The 7045-nt window shown below is 39.2% G+C and overlaps 1 pseudogene; it reads left to right on the top strand.

The window, feature by feature from the left end:
* Positions 1-5476: 5476 nt before the first annotated feature.
* Positions 5477-6494, top strand: LOC137778087 (palmitoyltransferase ZDHHC4 pseudogene; annotated as a pseudogene).
* Positions 6495-7045: the final 551 nt, after the last annotated feature.

Raw genomic sequence — 7045 nt, forward strand, 5'->3', positions numbered from 1 at the left:
AAGAAAACATAGGAGTAAATTGCTGTGGCATGCAAAACATCAAATAAAACAGCAAATTAAATTTTTTAAAACTCCAAGGGTCAAATGAGGAAAAAACATATAATCATCTCACTAGAAAAAAATTACTTGAAATGTTCAAGAGAAAATGATAGGCAAGAATTTGGAGACAGCAAGTGGAAACTGTTGCCAAACAGTTAGGTTGTTCAAGGAAAAACAGATGGTCTAATAGTTGAACGATGATACAGGATCAAGGACAAATGTGTGTGTGTGTGTGTGATATTTCTGAATGATGGGATGCCCTGAACACGTTCATAGGTTTTTTGGAAGGAGCCAGTAGATAGACAAAGGTTAAATATACAAGAGAGAAGAGGAGCTATTGAAGAAGTAAGATTCTAAAGAAATGGAAGGGAATAGTATCAAGAATCGAGCCAAAAAGAAGAGATGAGTTCACATCGTAAGAAGAAATTAAGAATAGTAAATCGAGAAGTTCAAGATTGTTCACATATATTTTCCCTGTTGACATAGGATACAAAATCAGATGTTAAAGAGATCAAATAAGAAGCTGAAGAGTTTAGAGGTTGAATTTAGCCACTAGGAATTCAATGGTGACCTTTGAGATGAACTGCCATAGAGTGATGGTGGCCCAAAATTCAGTGAGTGAAGGAATGTGGAAACAAGTACAGATTTTTCTTTCAAAGATCAAGACAAAAAGAATAGAGAAATAGATTGGCAGCTACATTTCGAAAGAAAACCCTTCAATTTTAAAACAATTTTACAGTATTCAAGAATCACCATAGCTAATGGGGAGAATATGTCATTAGATGACTTGAAGCAGTTTGTTGTCTTGTTTATTAAGGAGACATCAGGCTCTACATTGTAAATACACAATGAACTACAAATTACCTACCTTATCCAAAGGAAAGAAAAATTGACATCAAAACACCAGGAAGTACAAAAATGTAAAAGCTGTTTCTGAGATTTCCATTCAAATCAATATTTTTTTCTAAAAAAAAAAGTACTCGGGCTTCCCTGGTGGCGCAGTTGTTGAGAGTCTGCCTGCCAATGCAGGGGACACGGGTTCGAGCCCTGGTCTGGGAGGATCCCACATGCCGCAGAGCAGCTGGGCCCGTAAGCCACAGTTACTGAGCCTGCGCGTCTGGAGCCTGTGCTCCGCAACAAGTGAGGCTGCGGTGGTGAGAGGCCCGCGCACCGCGATGAAGAGTGGCCTCCACTTGCCACAACTAGAGAAAGCCCTCACACAGAAACGAGGACCCAACACAGCCATAAATAAATAAATAAAATTTAAAAAAAAAAGAAAAAGGAAATTAACAAAGTATATTATTAAAAAAAAAAAAAGTACTCATAATTACCACTTCCATTTAGCTCTGTTATAAAAATCATAAAATGGGCTTGTCTGAATAAACAAACATTGGTGGCGGGGGAAATTCAAAGAAAATAAAACAGGCTTTTGAAAGTTATGTCTAGATGTCTCAATTTAGCAAAGCATATGGCTACTGGCCTGTTTCAACTTAGCACTTAAAAGTCCATGAGGACACAGGGGGAAAAGACAAAATTTTATCAACTAGGATTGAAAATCAATATATCGCAAAGATCATAGAGAAGTAGAATCTGATGAGGCAACCTATGCAAGCTTTGTTACCAGAAATAGAATAAACCTGCTGACAACATTAAAAATGTGGGGTGTGGGAAGAAGGGAATGTGGCCTTTCTTTCCCATTGTACCTTGATTGCAATGGTCCAGGTGAGTATCAAAAAAAATCCAAGCTGTTGGGGATGATTTTTGAGTCACCTGTAATGTTGTGTTCTCCTCCACAATTACAACTCCACCTATCCTTAAACAGTATCTTTCCATTTAGAGTCCAGACTTTCCTGAAAAACAACAGGCTAAATGTATGACAAGGGCTAATTATGGTGCAGAAATCCTGAAAGATGGGTACATAAAAGCCAACTGATATGTTATTGAAACACCAAACAGTATAGAGTTACAAGACTATACCCTAATCCCACAGAGACACACTAGGTGAATTAATGCAAGAAGCTTAAAATGCTCTCCAGCTGGAGCTGTTAAAAGGGGTTACTTCTATCATGCAAACTGAGATGAGGGGCAACTACATCACAATGCCAGGATTCTGAAATCTCCTTGCTTCATTATACAGTGCTATAGGAAGAAGTGCCTTGGAAGACCTGAAGCTTACAAAGAAAGGCTTGTTGTGCTGTGATACGCACAGCACAACAAGGGTTGCATAAAGAGGAATTGTGGGGAAAGGGTGGACAGAGACCTTAAGATGGTACTTCTGCCTGTGCAAGAAGAAGCTGTCTGGGGTAAAGTGGATGGGAAACTTGAATGGAAAACTCCAGATCTGAAATTGAAAATGTATGCATAAGACTTAATTTGTGTCCTCAGTTGGTATGTGTGGTCCCTACCATATCTAGAGACCTTGGCCAATTGTTGTAGAGGTCTCAGTAATATTAATAGGATATACTGATGGTATTGTTTATCTTGGAAAACAAAGCAGCTTAGCAGACTAGGCAGTGAGTCCAGTCAAGGCTATGACCGAGTTGTGCCCACCGGCTCAGGAGCAGCCCACTCATGCAAGCAGGTGGAGGGAGGTGCTCCCTATCTTCCTTGAGTCAATGTAGGTGTGAGTGCTGCCAGGTGAAGCCATCTGTCTCTTCCACTGCAGATAGCAACTTCTTAGTCAGCCATTTGTATCATAGGTACAAATGAAACAGGATGATTGCAGCCCTAGCTCTTTTTCTAATTTAAGATTATATTTTAACTACAAATATGTGGTATGCTAAATACTAAAACTTAGTATGCACAGAGACACAAAAAGGTTGTGTCTCTGGGAAGCCCCACCCATCTTTCTATTTGCCACACCAATGCTTGCCTTTACACCTCCTATCATATTTGCTTCCCAGTATTGTTCCTCTATGGTGCTAAAAGGACTCATAGCGAAGAACTCCCTTTGTATTCCACAATATGCTTTCACCTCTAGTTTTAATCTTTCCAAATTAATGGGCCTCTGATAATCTGCTCTAATTTCTTAAGTAAGAAATTCAAGGAAGGATCCTTGCTATCTTTCATTAACCTCGGTTGTCTATACTATAGATGGGAGAAATTCTTTTACTAGTTAGTAATACACTACCATGCAAAGGAATGTGGTCTGTATCATGTCAGCCAGGGAAAGTAGATAAGTGAAGCAGTCTGTGTATTAGTCAATAAGGGAGAGTGGAGAAAGTGGCAAATTGAAGACTTCTTTCTAAAGGGAGTACAGGATACTCAGCTCTGAGTGTCACAAAAATAAATGCATGCCAGTGTTGCCCTATCACATATCCTTATGAATATATCATGGTTTATTGAAACACCCCTGTGGAAATTAAGGTTGTTCCAAATTCTACACCATTATAAATAATGCCATGATGACCATCCTTGTGCATAAACCATTTTCTATAACTCTAATATTTCTCTAGTGTACATATCTCAATATAGAATTAACAAACCAAACAGTACTGAGATGTCTTTAAAATTCATAAGCAGAATGTGCAAGTGGACCACACAGTTTAGGAACAGTGTCCAGTATATGAATCACTCAAAGCACACTTTCTTCTCTAAGCATGCCTTTGAAGAAAAATGACATTCCTTGAGCAAAAATTTTTAAAAATCGGCTGTTACTCAACCAAAAATTAAATGGATAAAATTTCTGAGTTTTAATTTTTGTATCCAATAAATATTTCTTAATCTTAGGAACCTGCCTCTGCTTGCTAATAATCAGTCCTAGTAAGTATCAAATTAATTAAGAAACTGGAATTCATGGTAGAGATAAGAAATGTATTTCCATTAAATAAGTAAATACACACACATAAACACACACATTTTTGGCTCATAATCTGAAATTTATTAAGTCTAAAGTATTCTAAAAAGAGCATCATGACTTCCAGGTGATCCTGACTTTGGAACAAATTAGAAATTACACATATAAATATTCTGATTTGGCATCCATTTCCATGACTTCATGGTACACACATCCACGCAGGGCTACTCACCAGGAAGAAGCCAATACAATAAACAGACCATTGGGAAGATTGACACAAGGTAAAGCGTTTACTGCAGTGGCTGATAATGGGGCAATCAAATGTCAATGTTGCCATCATGTGATCAGCAGCAAATGCTGCAAGTGAATGAAAGTAAATGGCATTTTTAGTATGTATTTGGTCTCGAATGCAATTTTGTAAGTTATAAGCAGAATTACTCATTTAAAAGTGAGCTAGAATTATGCATTACATGTAGGAAAGGTAGTTGTTTTTGAAACTTTTTTCCATATATATGATGTATATTCACATTATGTGAATATACATACACACCAAAACACACATACGTATATAATGACAAGATAAAACATTTTTCCCTTAATGTTTCAAAGCAACAAATGTAGAAGAGATGCATTATAAGTCATGCATTACAAATGCATTATAAGTCGAAACTCTCCAAGGAGACACCAAGATAGAATTAGATTTGTAGGAGATTTATCGGTGAAAACAATGTCAAGGAGCAAGAAGGAGGGAGCAGAATGCAGAAAGAGAATTCAGACTGTGATCTGACACCCCAAAAAGAGAGAGAGCAGGAAGGTGGATTGAATAGAAAGAGCTTCAGATTATAGTACAGCTTTGAGATAGTCTTGCCTAGGCTTATGGGGATGCCAGATAAAATTTTGTAGTTTAGAGCACTCCTGTGCTGGGCAAGATTCGTCCAGCAAAAATTATCCCTGCACACTTGTTGAACATAACCTTGACATAAAAGCAATGCCTAGATTCTGAAATTCAGCTTTCAAAGCTCTCCACCAACTATGCTTCTTGCAGCAGGTTCTCCTGAAGGGAGATCCTTAGCTCTCATGTGGAGGTCAAATGTCTCCTCCATATGTTAGATCCATTCTGTGGCATTTATATGTATTACATATAGGAGTCTGTGTTCTGAAGAGAGACTCCTTGGGTTCAAATCCCAACTCCAAGGCTAAGACTCAAGTGAGACAAGCCAGGCCACTATAAGGCAAAAAGTTCAAGGAGGGCCTTATTCCTGAGAGTGAGTGCTTCCTTAAATATTATGCCCTGGGACCTCACCCTAGTCCAAGCCTTGCCCAGGAGATAATTTAGTAGCTATGTGACCTTAAACCAGTTTCTTACTTTCTGTTTCCTCATCCTGAGAATAATGCATTCTACTCACAGGACTGTCATGAATATTATATGAGTTAATGAGCACAGCTGGCAGTTGGCCAATTCCAGTGCCAGATCCAGCCTCCTAGAGGAACCATGCTCCTGCAGCTTTGGGTGTCACCTGTTGTGCCAGGAGCACAATGCTGCACAAGAGGAGATGCCATTTGAATTCTCTGTGAATGTTCAGAGGAGGAATGCCAGAGCTACTGGCTAAAATCTATCCAAACAAAAGAAATATCCCCAGGATGGACTTTCTGGTTCTCTTCTTGTTCTACCTGGTTTGGTGCTGATTGGTATTGTTACAATCTGCATCTGCTGGAAAACCCATTGCTTGAAAGGCCTGGTCAGAAGAGGAGCACAGATATTTTTGCATATAGTTCCAGAGTGCCTTCATAGAGCCATGCTAAGATTGCTTCATTACCTCTTCCATACATGAAACCACACCTTCAGTATCCTGCATTTCATATTGCAAGGAATGGTTTAGACTGAATACACCTGGGAAATATTTGTCCTCTGTCAAGAGCTGGAGTTCTTGTATTACCTTTTTCTGCCTTATCTGCTGCTGATTATAAACCTGGTTTTTTTCACCCTAAGTTGTGTAACCAACCCTGGTACCATAACAAAAGCAAACATGTTACTGTTTCTTCAAGTTTATGAACTTGATGAAGTGATGTTCCCAAAGAATGTGAGGTGCTCTACTTGCGATTTAAGGAAACCAGTATGATCCAAGCACTACAATGTGTGTAATCGTTGTATGCACTGGTTTGACCATCACTATGTGTGGGTGAACAACTGCATAGGGCCTGGAACACCAGGTACTTCCTCTTCTACCTCTTGACATTGATGGCCTCGTCAAGAGGTGTGTTTTCTGTGTTTCTGGTCCAGTTGGTAGTGGTGTCAGACTTGTACCTGAAGACTTACATCAATGACCTTGGGCATTTGCAGGTTGTTGACATTGTCTTTCTTATTCAGTACCTGTTCCTGAGCTTCATGAGGATTGTCTTCCTGTTGGGCTTTGTTGTGGTGCTGAGCTTACTCCTGTGGAGCTCCCCGTGCTTTTGTCTCTACCTGGCTACCACCAACCAGAACACTAATGAGTGGTACAGAGGTCACCAAGCCTGGTGCTAGCACTGCCCCCACATGGCCTAGTCCTCATCAACAGAGCCCTAGGTTTACCAGAACATTCACTCACATGGGCTTTGGAGCAAACTTTGAAAACTCTTTCTACCTGCTACTGCACATTATGAGAGAAAGAAGAAGTAAGAATGGGAAGAGTGTTACTGCCTTTTAAATATAGCATACTTTTATTTATACATATGGATAAAAAAATGAGTTAGTGAATAAGAACATTTTGGACAACGCTTGCAGTAATGTGTTGACTGCTCATATTATCCCCAGTATTACATTTACATTTAAAATTCAGATTTTCAGGCTCCATCCCCTTACCCAAACAATTTTGATTCAGCAGTTTTAGGGTGGGGTGGAAGAGTATCTTTGTAATATACTCACTTACTTATTTTCATGTGCACCCAGGTCTGAGAACCACTGACCAACTCCTTTCTTACTACTCAGCCATTTGCTTCTCATTTATCTCAATATTGTTCCAAGTACCAGAACTTGAGCAATGAAATCAAACTGTGTCAGGTGTGCTTTCAGCCCAAAGAAATCTGTGGCGGAAGAACTCAAGAGATGCAGGGTCCAGTCTCATTGACCCTGACCTTGACCAGGTTAAAGTCACTTCATATTTAGCCATTAGAAGTAGAGGACTTAAATATATGTATAACTGAGTCTCTTTGCTGTACAGTAGAAATTAA

This window comes from Eschrichtius robustus, chromosome 15, assembly GCF_028021215.1.
Source record: "Eschrichtius robustus isolate mEscRob2 chromosome 15, mEscRob2.pri, whole genome shotgun sequence".
Taxonomy (NCBI): domain Eukaryota; kingdom Metazoa; phylum Chordata; class Mammalia; order Artiodactyla; family Eschrichtiidae; genus Eschrichtius; species Eschrichtius robustus.